The 13,637-nt window shown below is 38.3% G+C and overlaps 1 long non-coding RNA gene across 1 annotated transcript in view; it reads right to left on the bottom strand.

Moving 5' to 3' along the window:
* Window positions 1-838: 838 nt before the first annotated feature.
* The window catches only part of LOC146544393 (uncharacterized), an 80,567-nt gene continuing 67,768 nt past the window's right edge, over window positions 839-13,637 (bottom strand). Inside the window, exons 2-3 of the long non-coding RNA XR_014882803.1 lie at window positions 3,322-3,498; window positions 839-1,314 (exon numbers count right to left, since the gene is read on the bottom strand). This is a non-coding gene — a long non-coding RNA (uncharacterized LOC146544393). The remainder of the gene's footprint in view (window positions 1,315-3,321; window positions 3,499-13,637) is intronic.

Genomic DNA, 13,637 nt, shown 5'->3' with positions numbered 1-13,637 from the left:
TTCGAAAGATTAACAAGTTTCTTTTTGCAGAAGTTGTTTTCTCCTAGAGTGACTTTTTTTCTTATACAGGCTGAAATGCTATAAAAACTGACGTTGTGTATCAGTTATTTAACTTACTGGTGCTCAAACACAATATCTGCACAATTGTCTGAAAACTTCATTTTGTAAAGTATCTTGTCTAGGTTCCACTGCCCAACAGTCATAGAGATTACATTCCCTGTGTGGCCCATTACTGAGATGGGATTTGATAAGGAAGCTAGTAATAAGTCTCCTGAGTGTAGGAAAAGTTTTATATAGGATTTTCTCCAAAATCTTATGGTACTGGCACATCTTGAACCGTAAGTTACTGTGCACTCTGTAATGCATAGAGCAGGACCCTTCTCTCCACATTGGCTTCCCTAGGCATGGGAAAAAAAAAAAAAAAAAAAAAAAAAAGCCCAGCAATGTTTAAAGTACTTAAATGGGGAAAGCTAGCCAAACAAGGAAAAAGATTCTTTTCCAGCTCCTGCTGTTGAGTCCAAATCAGTATCATTACTTGGCCTTGCTTGGGAAAGGGACATTTATTGTTGCTATTTTAATAAGACTATCTAGCTATCTACTTCATTTTACTACTTCAAACTACTGTTCCAAATCCAAAGGGGAACTAACAGTTGCTTTATCCTGCTACCCTTTTGACACAGTCCTTGTGTCACACTTGCTCATGCTTTAGATTTCTTGTTTTTCCTACTACTTGTTCAAATTCATAGCCCCAAGTAGCATTTCTAGATGGCCAGCGACACTATTTATTTATTTATTTATTTAAGCATGCCTTATCTAAGTGTAGTAAAAGCTCAGCTCCTATTTGTATGTGAATCACACAGTGTTCCATTATTTAATAAACACTTGGTTTAAAAACTTTGGAACCTTTTAACCCCAAACTTCACCCTCCTTCATCTTTCCCTGCATACACTGCTTTCTATATTCTTTTCTCTCCCACTTTCCTGAAATGCACTTCACAAAAGTAGGCATTTTTGATGCTGACAACAGTGGTTTAAACTGTCTTCCATTTCTTATTCTTTGTGCTGTATTTTAATACTTCCAGTACACAGTGTAACTACTTACTTTGATATGTGCATTGTTTGTCTCTCTTGTTCCAGTACCACTTGTTCTAATCCCCCCCAGGAGCTTGCAGTGCACTTCAATGTGCTTGAAGTGCTTTCTTTTGGCACAGGATGCTGGGCTGTACTCACAGTTTTCTCTCTCTGATCATCCAGTTCTTTCGTTTTTTGTGGCTTTGGAATCACAACTGCTCACTTCATCCCTCAGATGTTCTGTCTTTGAAAATAACAGTAACAATTAATGAAAATAAACAGGTACTCTGTTAGAGCTCAGGTTACCCACACCCATAGGTTAAGGAGTCTCACCTTAACTCTAGAGTGGATCTCTTAAGAGTTCAAATTCTGGGCCAAGTGAATATTGAGCATGTTACCATATATTGCAAGATAATACAATGGGCAAAGAATGATTTTGTAGTTCTTTATGCCTGTGCTCTTACAAATATTTTCCTGGTACATTAGCAAAGATCACAAATACAAAATCAACTAAATTTAAGAAAAAAAGTACTGAATTGCTGTGAGTTGAAACTGCCTTTAATACATGCATATAAAGTTTGCTCTTGGGAACTGAATGCACAGTGTCAGCCCAAACAAGATGCTATACAAAATGCTGAGAAACAGAAAGCTGCAAGTTCTCCTTTTGGTTCTCTTTTTTTAAATAGAAAAATGACTAGCAGGTGATGCATGCTAACTATGTTCATATGCAAAAAGTATTTGATATTTGATAATACAGCTATAAATGTATTTATATTATAACTTAGTATTTCTTATACTTCCACAGTGGAGTTGGCCTGCAGATAGCCAACACATCTACTTGTGTGGGGAACACATCTCTGCCTTATCTCAACCGGACAAGATATCCATCCCTAAACAATTTTCAAACACACAAAGTCACCAGCATTGCAGCGTGTAGATTCAATAGGCTCACTATTAACACACCAAGAAGCAATTGTGCACTTATAAGTACAATTGAAAAACAAAAAAGTATTTCTTGTACCACTCAAAGCCACTTTGTTTATTTTTCTTTATCAAGTCTAGAAAGTTATTTTTATCATACTCACTCATTAGACACTACCAGTTTGCAATAATCACTATTCTAGGCTAAGCTGAAAAAGGAAACAAAATAGCAGCTGAGATGGAGTCTTGAAGATATTTGTGCCCTTGAAATGATAGCTACTAAGGCCTTTTGGAGCTAACCTTGGTTTATAGCATGCTGAGTCTTTATCTAAGAAGGCATTTCTTTTTATTCCTAAGGACTTTATTTACATTGTTAAAAAATGCATTCAATTTCACAGGTAAATGCAATAGCAGAAATTTGGATTGAAAACTTGAATGAAAATACTTTATATACATATATAAATAAACATATATATATATATATTTGCTTGTTCAAAGTAAAAGTGAACAACAAGATTTAGATGTCTAATGCGAGAATGAAATGGAATCCTAAACTGAAATTTTCCAAAACTTTATCTGGAATCTGAAATGCTGCAGTTCTTAGACCTCCCCTTCAAAGGTTTTTGACTGAATTTTGGCCTTTGAATGCTTCCAGATGCAACTCATTTTGCTAAGGACTGCCTTTTCCAGTACAGGAGAAAAGGGAAAGAAACAGAGCAGATGGTAAATTACAAATTACATATAAGACAGACACTGAAGTTCAAAGCAGTAAAAACAGCAGAGATGTAAAAACAGCAACTAATCTTACTACTGTTTTTAAGCACCAGGAGTCAACACACACCTGTATGTTTATTAGCAAGGCTGAAATGAACGCCTAAACACATTCCATTATTGAGCACTGCTGAAAGCAGTGATATACTGAGCTGCAAACTGTCTTGATTCATCCGCAGATGATGTGACTTGGGTTTCATAAACAACCTGAGCCTAACACCCTGAAAGTTTAACCTGTGCCTGTGAACAGATCACAGACAGTGTCGTGCAAAAATCAGGATGGGGATGGTATTCTGTTTCTGCTTTTGGGGACTGTCTGTGTAGCAGGGAATGTTAGATGCACAGAGCCTGAGAAACAGCAATGAAACACTGACTTGTCATCCAGGAATGGTAATATAGTGTAAGATCTTGTTTTCAATTCCTGCTCCCAACAGTAAATACATTGCTTCAGCCGCTCTTTAAAATGAAGTACTGACATAGTTTGGGATATGAGAATCAGAGGCAGCTATTCCTCATCCCAGACAGATGACAACAACTAAGATAGTAAATCGTCACATACCTTCTTATGGTTTTCCCTGGGTTTACTGAACAATGCATTTTTTGCACCCTGCAGACTGATGCAGCTTCGCAGCAGACAAAGGGGCAGAGTTCCCATTTTCCAGGACTGCTTGTGGCTTTTTGTCTCCATCACTCTTCAAGCTTAGTAAGAGATTTACCCACCTGCTGGACTGGCAGCCTAGGCAAAACACAGTTAAAGAACAGACTTTAATTCTCCCTTCAGAAATAATTTAGAGGATAAGCAGAGAGCATTCTAGGTTGTGAAAAAGAGACACCCAAGCCTAAGAGAACAGAAGGATTAGATGCACAGAAATAACAAGGACAGCCCATTAACTGCCTATAGTAGGTTATTGTCTTGAAAACTAAAGGTTTGGATTTCATTTCAGTTACCCATGCTGTACAGAGGTCTAAAGTTATGCACTGAAGCATAAGTGGTAGTTGTCAATGGATTATAACTTAGATGTCTTTTAAGAATGTAAGGTACCATTCTCATATTGTTGAATAACCTGTATTTAATATTGCATGATGCAACTGTGGGAAAGAAAAATGAGTTTAAGGATGAAATCTTAGGTACTGGGATGCTGTCTTTAAGCCTCACCTAAATAAATAAAAGTTGGAGAAACCGGAGAGTTTATATATGTCAAACAGTGCATTAAAATCAGTCTGAAAAGAACATCACTGGTAAAGAGAGTCAGTACTCAAATCTTCAGTACTACATGAGATTACCATGTCTTTTCTTTTTTTTTTTTTTTTCCCTCTCTAGCATCACTTTACAACAGCTCTTTTTATTCTGGTCTTTTTCTTTACACACACATGCACACCTATGGCACAACTCTGGAAAAGGGAGGATGTTTGAACAAACAACAGCATTTCCAAATAGTGCATATAAAGAAAAACAAATGAGCTTACTGGTTAAAATGCAAGGTTAAGGATTATATATCTTCGTACTATTGTTACTGAAAATCCTGGCTCAAAGAACATATAAGCAAGATGATCTTGGCCAAAGTAGGAACAAAAAAAAAAAAAATTAGCACTTTTTTTAACTGTCATTAGAAATCAAGAGTGCACAGATGAGATGCCAGAGTTGCATCTACTTATCTGCCAGCATAGTGTGTAAGGTATTGTACATTAGAGGGGCACGTAGTACTGTCTTCTCTCCCAGTAAGTAAATAAATGTAAAAGGACAAAGGCACAAAAACTGTTTGAAATAAGGAGGAAAAAAAGTACTCAAATACCACCAACTCTTTTTAGCTCAAATAATCAGTCGGTAGTTAAATTCTTCACTCTTAGGAGTTCTCTTCACTCTTAGCATTTTCGTCTATAATCCTGAATAGTAAGCATATATCCTTTTACATTGCCCCTTTGACAAGGAACAGATGATAAAGCAGCCATTTTCTATAATCACAGCTCAATTTCTTTAAATCTAATGCTCTGGACTGAAAAATTCCCTCTCTTATCTTCTTTTTAACAGGGAGCTAAGCACTTTACTAAATCTCTAAGATCTAAGAGCAGACAACTATTGAAAACATAATTAGAAGTTTTACCTAATGACAGGTAAATGGCTACAACCATCTAGTTTATAAACAGATCCACGATGATAATCCATTTGAAATGATCTCCTACTTCTTCAACTTTCAACCGTATTACCATTCTGTTACTATGTCCAGATGGGGCACATACTGTACAGGTTTCACTTACTAATCAACCATCACATGGAACCTGGCAAATGAGATCAGACTTACCTGCAGGAATGGAGCCTCGTCATTTCAAGTGGTAAATTAACAATTAATTTAAGCTGCTTGACTGGAAACATGGCTGCGTATGTGCTGAAAAGCCAGACTCCAGGATTTCCAGCATAAGCAAGACCCAGGCTCTAGTGCACTGCACTGCACAGTCAATAATGTACATGGTAAGTAATGTAGGCCAGAACCGGTTTTAGATGTAGAACAAATGAAGGAGGGAGAAAAAAAAAAAAAAAAGAAAAAGAAAAAAAAAGCAGTCTTTAAGCTTTCCTGTGTATGCTTTCAGTCCTAAAGTAAGCTAGAGCCGAGGGTGCAAAGCAGGAAGTAGAAGTGAGGGCTTTTGAGACCCAAAGATTGCATGTGCCTCAGCAAGATGAGGATCAGAATTAATTTTTCTAGAGTTTTCTTGTCCTGAAAGGCACTGACTATTGAGCAGGGCCACAAAACACTGGTCTCTAAATGGAAGAAAGATTTGGAGCTTAGCAAGTTGGAAAGCATACAATGTTCAGTTGCCTTTTTTTCCTCTTCCATTGATATGTCTGCAAGACAGAATTAATTGTAAACTAGCAGAGCTTCTTCCCCCAACCCCACCAAAGTTCCATGTCAGTTGTCTATGTTCTGAACTCCTTGTTTCAGGGAAATGTAAGTTGTTTCCATTTGCTTGATTGCATTTACCACAAAAAAATTTAGTTGCAGTTTCCATGTGTTCAGTATCCTAGCCAAGACAGAACAGGCCAGCCATGGGAAGGTGGGTGAGGAGGCACACACAAGTGTTATCCTTACATTTCTACCACTACGCATCTGATTCTGTCATCTACATCTCTCCTCTTTTAACAAACAGATTATCTTCAGTTACCAAAATGTACAACTGTTTGTGCAGCAACAATGTACACAGATTATTTTTAGTTTAAACATGTGGCACTACTCATCGTGCAGCTGCTTTCATGCATTAATGCATTGTGATACAAAACTCTAGCTGCAAGAACCCAAATTAATTGCAAGCAATGAGATATTTTGGACTGAAAACCTCTTTTGGCTACATTGAAATCGAGTTGTTGACTTTTCAAGCTAGAAGAGATATGAATCATGGAAAATATTTCATTCTTAACCCCTCAAAGTACCCAATATTGCTGAACTAATGCAAAATGCAGTTGTGTGTTGGCTTCGAAATTACAACTTCTCTGCCAAAGGGTAATTTAGACTATTCATCCAAGATTAGTTGCAAGTTTTTAAAACTGTAAATAAGTTCTTGTTCCTAAACAGCACAGGTTTTCAAAGCAGGGAGTATAACCCACAGCCTATAAAAGGAAAAGATTTTAAAGGAGAAATGGGATATTTGACTTCTGCATATTTGGAACATTTAATCACCCTCTTGGTTATATGGAATAAGTTAGACTGGCAGTTTTTTCTTCAACTCCTTTGTGAAAGTACATTTCTTTAATAGAGCCTCAATGCTTTGTAGGACGATTTAAAAATCTAGTCCTGTTTCTTTTACAGGCAACTATAGAATTCCTCTTTAGTTCAGCAGGGAAGAAGCCTGAAGTGCCTAAAATATGGCCCAAAACTTTTTCTTCCATTTGAACAATACTTTTTGTATTCAGATTAGAAGATATTAAGCAAACTAATGTATGCAAAAAAGTTAATGTTAGAATTAGCAAGACAATTTTAATCTCTTATTTTTTTTAGATGTGGAGGGCTATATAGAATTTCAGCTGTTTTTAGGCATAAGCACAGGGAGAAAAAAGATTAAGGTATCAAATGACTTTCTCAGCACTAATACTGCTATAAAGAAACAGCTGGAGAGTGAAAGAGTAATTTTTTATGAGACCTAGGTCTCAGACAGATTTGACTGTGGCAGTTCAAAATGTTGGTGCTATGGAAGCACCTCACACTCTCCTTTTTGCTGCAGACAACTGCCCACAGAAAACGCGAACATGCTCCTACATCCGTATTAAATAGTGGGATCATAGCACATACATAGACTCACTGCCAGCCTAAGTCAGTTAATTACTCATGCTGCCTACTACAGTATTCAATTACATATACTGTTCTACTGTCCTACTGTAATGTTAGTTACTTGAGGAAAAAAAGTTAATTCAGTTCACAATAAAACAACCACAAAGATGTGCAAATGAGGTGCAAATAGCCTCAAAGTGGCAAAATCATCCCTGTTCTTTCTTATGTACAAAGCTAATTGTATGATTACTCATAGCACCCAGTTTCATACAGCTTAGTGCTCTTTCCTGGTGGTTGTTGCTGAAAGTGTCTCTCAAATACTGACACTACAGCCATCCTCACGTTCATAGCCCCACAGAGCTTTAATCCTGCTATTTTTAATCATTTAGTCTCTACCACTGCTTTGCATCTTTTGTGTAATGCTTAAGGGCATCTTCTACAGACAGTCTGAGGCAGTTGTTGAGCAGATCAGTAACCAAAGCAAAGTGACACTTCAGTTTCTTTCTATTGTGCTTTTGCAGCGCTGTAAGAAAAGATGTGTATAAACAATTACCTATTCCACTCAGCCACCTACTTCATGCAACACCACCCTGGCAGGAAAATGTTCTGCACTGAAGAAATCTGTGTAGATGCGTATAGCCACGCAAATGAAGAAAGGATTACTTGTTACAAACATGGTCCTGAAGTTCACATTAAAGCTGCTATGAGATATGGTAATTTATCTCAGAGAGGGTATTCTCATTTTCCTAATCAGCTCTGCATTGGCACCCTAACTTTTGTTTTTAAAGAGTCAAGTATCCAAGAACATAGATAACCTCTTTTACTGGGATGCAGGTTCTACATCTGAATCACAGAATGGCCAGAGTTGGAAGGGACCTCAAGGATGATGAATCTCCAACCCCCTGCCACACGCAGGGCCACCAACCTCCACATTTAATACCAGCCCAGGCTGCCCAGGGCCCATCCAACCTGGCCTTGAACACCTCCAGGACGGGGCATCCACAGCCTCTCTGGGCAGCTGTTCCATCACCTCACCACTCTCTCAGTAAAGAACTTCCCCCTGACATCCAACCTCAATCTTCCTTTCTTCAACTTAAAATAATTTCCCCTTGTCCTGCTGTTATCTCCCCTTTCAAAGAGTTGATTCCCCTCCTGTTTGTAGGCTCCCTTTAGGTACTGAAAGGCTGCAATGTGGTCACCCCGCAGCCTTCTTTTCTCCAGGCTGAACTTCCACAGAGGATCATTTTCCCAGCAGTTGCTGATGTTCTCTATCATAGCTTGTTGCCTCTTAAGGTATGTACCTTTGTACTGAGGCAACTGAAGGGATTACTTCATCTGGCATTGTTTAATTTTTTTACCCTTTGTTGTTTTTGTTTTTTTTCCAACTGCACAAAGGTCTGGATGTTCAGACATGATAATATGAATGAAGTGATGAAGCTTCTCCTCTTCCAGTTTAATATCACTTCTCACTCCTCCTCCCGGTGCTGACCTTGCATAAGATCTTATAACTGCAAGTCATTTGTAGTTGGGCAGTATATAACTAATGTATAAACAGTATAATCATAGGAATATGAGATAGAGATCCCAAGTTCATCTACCACATTAGTTGACTACAAGACTCACAAGATAAAGTTTTCACTGGGCTGACAGAGAGTACCCTGGAACTTGATGTTACCAGCCAAACAGGAGGAGGAAGGGAAAAGAGGAAGCACTGCATTTCCAGTACTAATTCCTTCAAAATCATCCTATCCTAGGAAACTGCCTTTCTTTTTTTTCTTTTCTTTTTTTTCTCTAGTTGATGTTTGTATTACTATATTTCTGTAAGCTCTTATTAATACTAGTGAGAAATGAGTTTTGAGCTGCCCTCAGGCATACTTTGTACTTATTCACAATTAATAGCACATCCTGAAATTATGTTCTGATAGTTATTCAGTTAGCTGTGCTTTGTGCCAAGCATTTACAGTCAGTGTAAGAACTCTGGTAGTCTAATCTGTAATACTGTTTTTAAATGGGAAACCATAAAAATCCCTTTTTCTCTCTTTATTCTACACATATGGTAGGAGTATTTTACTTGGATAGTAACCTTCTTACTCCTATTACCTTAAAAAAATATATTAAAAAAAAAAAGCTATTGAAAGTATTCAAACCCTTCTGTACCTTAGACTCTTCAATCCATTTAACAACGATTAAGCAGCTGCCTCCACAGTTACCTTGCGATCCCTCTATCAACCCACATCATCCTTCTGCTGTTTGTACAGAAACAATTATCATTAGTGGCTTTGTATTGTAGAGCCTGCTTTATCCCATGCTTATTTCCCTTGCCTCTGGGCTGTATCGTTTTAGACTGCAATATTTCCCCTCTCATATTTGCCTTTCATTTGTTTACAGATGTAAGATCTCAAATTAGACATACTGTGATCATGTAGCCATAACAGAGAAGAAGGGATCACAAAGAGAGCTTACTTAGCAGTTGAATAATCTGATTTGTCGGCATTACCTAGGTGCATTCATTATGTCCTGAAGCACAGGAGATAATAAAATAAAGAGACAACTACATCCCCTGGCATAACACTCATTAGCAAAAGGAATTTCCAGGGTCAATTATTAAGCATTGCCCAAACATGCATTAAATAATCAATTCCACTGTTAAATTTATTTTATGATAGTTGAAGTGGTTTGGGACAGGCCTCATACATAGCATACTTAGTCACATCTTTTGTATTAATTACTTTTGCCAGTTCTTAACTTACTTGCATGATGTTGCATAGCAACAGATTACTTGGTTGCTTTCATTTTTAAACAGATAAAAGTAGTATAATCTTTAATATTTATGACTTAAAAGCCTTTCATCTGATGATTTTGTATATATTAAGTACAGAATAAAATGATTTTCCAGACGTCCATATATTTATTTTTTCTAAACAACTGTTCCTCTGCAGATTTGCAATGTACTTTGAGAAACAGAAGGACTAAGCATTAGGTCACCATGACTGAGCCACATGAAACAGACTTCAGATAGGACTAAATCACTAAGTGCGTAAGCCTGGTGCTATACATCAATTTCTTATTCCTGTGTGCGGATGAAGGCATAAATTTTAAGGTGAACTCTGCTTTTAAGGCTTCTCCCTAAGTGTTTCAGTTTATGCTAAATCTCTCACTGCTTTCCTACACAATAACAAACTTCAAAAATCTCTCACCTTCCTGGATTCATCGTTATCCGTTATTATTTTCAATTAACAGATTTCAAGAACCGTTACCAGCAAATTCCTTTGGATACACATTCAGCAGCCAAGTACTACAGTTCTAATCCATTCCAGAAGCAAAGGGCACTCTACAAAATGGAAAGCAAAGGACGTTTAGAAACAAACACCATCACAACTCAAAATCCTACTCCCTGCTATGTCCAGACTCACTGTGAGTAGTTAGTTGCAGCTCCAACAGAAAGACCAGTCCAGAGCAAGACTGCATAGGTAGCTAGGCTGCAGGGAGGGAACGAGACACGTGAGCAAATTGACTGCAGAGATCACAGAGCTTATTTAAATTTAACAGTTAACTTTATTAGCAGTAGCCAAATTCTTCTTATTTTATATCTCATGGAATTGTAAAAACACAAATTTAGGCTTTTCCTTCTATTACTTTTCTTTCCAGAAAAAGGCAGCCTTGCAGGTTGTAGGAAATGGCGTATAGAATCACAGAGGCATTTGCGTTGGAAAACATCATTAAGATCATCAGCTCCAACCATCACCTAATACTACAAGTCCACTGCTAAATCATGACTCTAAGCGCAATATCCACACGCCTCTTAAAACACTTCCAGGCATGGGACTCCACCACCTACCTGGACAGCCCATCCAAATGCTTGATCACCTTTTCTGTGGATAATTTCTTCCTGACACCCACTCTTAACCTTCTCTGGTACAACCTGAGGCCATTGCAACAGTATACAGAAGTAGAATCTACCTTATAAGCCTCTACCTTCTTGCAGAGACATGTCCTCAAGTATATATACTGGTACTGGTACCAGTTCTACTCTGTAGAATTGATGTTACATTGTTTAACTGATGACACCAAGCTGTGAAATGCAGTCAACACACAGGATGCCATCCAGAAAGACATAAAGGTTTGAGCAGTGGGCCCAGGAGAAATACAGGAGGTTTAATAAATCCAAGTGCACAATCTTACACTTGGGTCACAGCAGTCCCTTCAAGCTAGGAGATGAAAGGATTGAGCACAGCCCTGCCAAAAAGGACTCGAGGCTTCTGGTGGATGGTAAGCTGGACATGAGCCTCATAGCCCAGTAAGCCAACCATATCTTGGGCTGCATCCAAAGAAATGTGGCCAGCAGGTAGAAGGAGGTGATCCTGCCCCCCTACTCTTTGCTGGTGAGACCTCACCTGGAGTACTGCGCCCAGATGTGGAGTCCTCAGTACAGGAGAGATGTGGACCTGTTAGAGTCCACCCAGAAGAGGGCCACAAAAATGATCCCAGGGATGGAACACTTCTCCATTGAGGACAGGCTGAGAGAGCTGAGGCTGTTCAGCCTGGAGAAAAATCCAGGGAGACCTGAGAGCAAACCTTTCAGTATCTAAAGGGGAGCTATAAGGATGAAGGACACAGACTCTTTAGCAAGGTCTGTTGTAACAGGACACGGGGTTTCAAACTAAGAGAGAGGGAGGCTTAGATTTGATATAGGGTTGTTTCTTGGTGTTTTTTGTTGTTGTTGTTGTTGTTGTTTTTTAATTTAAATAACCTGATGTAGATGTAGGTGTCCCTGTTCACTGCAGGGGAGTTGGACTAGATGACTTTTAAGGGTTCCATCCGTACCAGATGATCCTACGATTGCATGAACTGACAAAAATAGTGTGATAATAGATGATGAACCCATGCTTTACTCAAAATACCAATGACAGACTTTCTAAATGAAGATTCTGAGTCTTTAAGAAGTGCTTGTAGCTGATACCACTTAAAAAGCTGTCTTTTTTTCTATGCTCCTTTCTGAAACAAAATCTTTAAAAAAATTCGATTTTGAAAATCCTATTAACAATTTCAGACCTGCTGTGAAATCTCCAATACAAGTTAGATTTGGTAAATTAAATTCTAAAAAATGCTCAATTTTTCAACTTGATTGAGTGGAAAAGATTCATCATGTGAAGAAAAAAAATGAGCCCAGAATTGCATAGCAGATTGACAAACAAATTCCCCTTCATACTTGCAGTCCTTGTTCTTGTTTTCACTTTTTTGTTTTGTAGTAAATCTTTTTGATGAAGGGTACCTCCCTCTCCTATAAGCTTCCTTCTCTGCTTTGCTTCTCATCACTGTTACTTTTACATTCTCCTTGGGGATCTTCTCCAGCTTCACTACCAAGTTTGCTGACTGTAAAAAGCTGTCTTCAGCTTTCTTCTACTGCACAGTCCTTATAGTGCCCTTTTAATCCTTGATGTTTCCATGCCAAAAAACTGAATTTAGTGTATAGTCTCCATCAAGTGATTCAGTTTCCACAGTCAGGTTGAGCACTGTGTAGAAAAAACACTCCAGAAAAGAAGGCGTGAGGAGTAATTGAAAATAAAAAGCATGAAATAAAAATAGGGAAGGACTGAATTGTGCAAGAATACTTAGCTTAAAGTCTTACAACTGTGCTGGCAGACTTTGGATAGTTTGTTATCAGCAGGTGAACACCATTTTTAAATGAATGCTGACAGAGCAGTAGGAATAAATGAGGGGCTGAGAGGACAGCTGTACATCAATCATTGACAAAGTATTAAAAAATAGATGGCACAGCAATAGAAAAGAGAATCCCTATTGTACTGTCTACTAAGAAAAAAAGCAACTCAGCTTCAGAGTTCCTGTACTGATCAGCCATTCTGCTGGTCAGTAATGTAAAGCCTGCTTCCAGCTGTATCTTTCACCTGAGGAAGTTTCTCCCAGGAACCCACACCAATATGCATGGATTTATTTATCCTGTCTTGCTGGTGAAAAATAGACAAGCTAATCAGAGCAGTTCAAGGAGGGCTCAATGCAGATTAAGAACTAGGCTTGAATTGTGCTATGTCTTTTTCTTCCTGCACAGTTCACATTTATGTTTCAGACTTTCAACATTCATATACTTTTGCAGTTTACATTTTGGTTGTTATTTCCTTGCCAAGTGACACCAGTGTAGACTCAGACTGCAGTAACACGCAAAAATCAAAACTTCAAAAGAAGCAGGAAATTGAACTGATGTGTTTCAAGGAGATTTGAGTATATGTTACCATGTAATCTGTATCAGGCTGAACATGGAGTTTCCCCTCTTACGAACAGTTCCTTAAACAGAACTCAAGGCTCAGCTCCTCAGAACATGCTAGGCACCTTCTTTTGTCTCGTGGGATCTGATTCTACCCTACAGGTATCACAGACCTCCAGGAAAACCTCTGCCCTTCCAAGAGGCCATCTAACCACAGAGGAACTCTGACCCCACAGCTCGTGCTACCTTGAGACTTAGAAGCACAAAGGAAAGCAGCACATCTTTCACCCTGTGCATGACCTTAAGACTAACCCTGGTACTTCATTCTTATGTAACTTTAGACAGTATCCTCTATACACAAATGTAGTTGTAAAGTCTTCATCCTCCATGCACAGACAC

Source organism: Meleagris gallopavo, chromosome 4 (assembly GCF_905368555.1).
Source record: "Meleagris gallopavo chromosome 4, MGAL_WU_HG_1.1, whole genome shotgun sequence".
In the NCBI taxonomy this organism is placed as follows: domain Eukaryota; kingdom Metazoa; phylum Chordata; class Aves; order Galliformes; family Phasianidae; genus Meleagris; species Meleagris gallopavo.
This window is presented reverse-complemented; position numbering and strand designations above follow the sequence as displayed.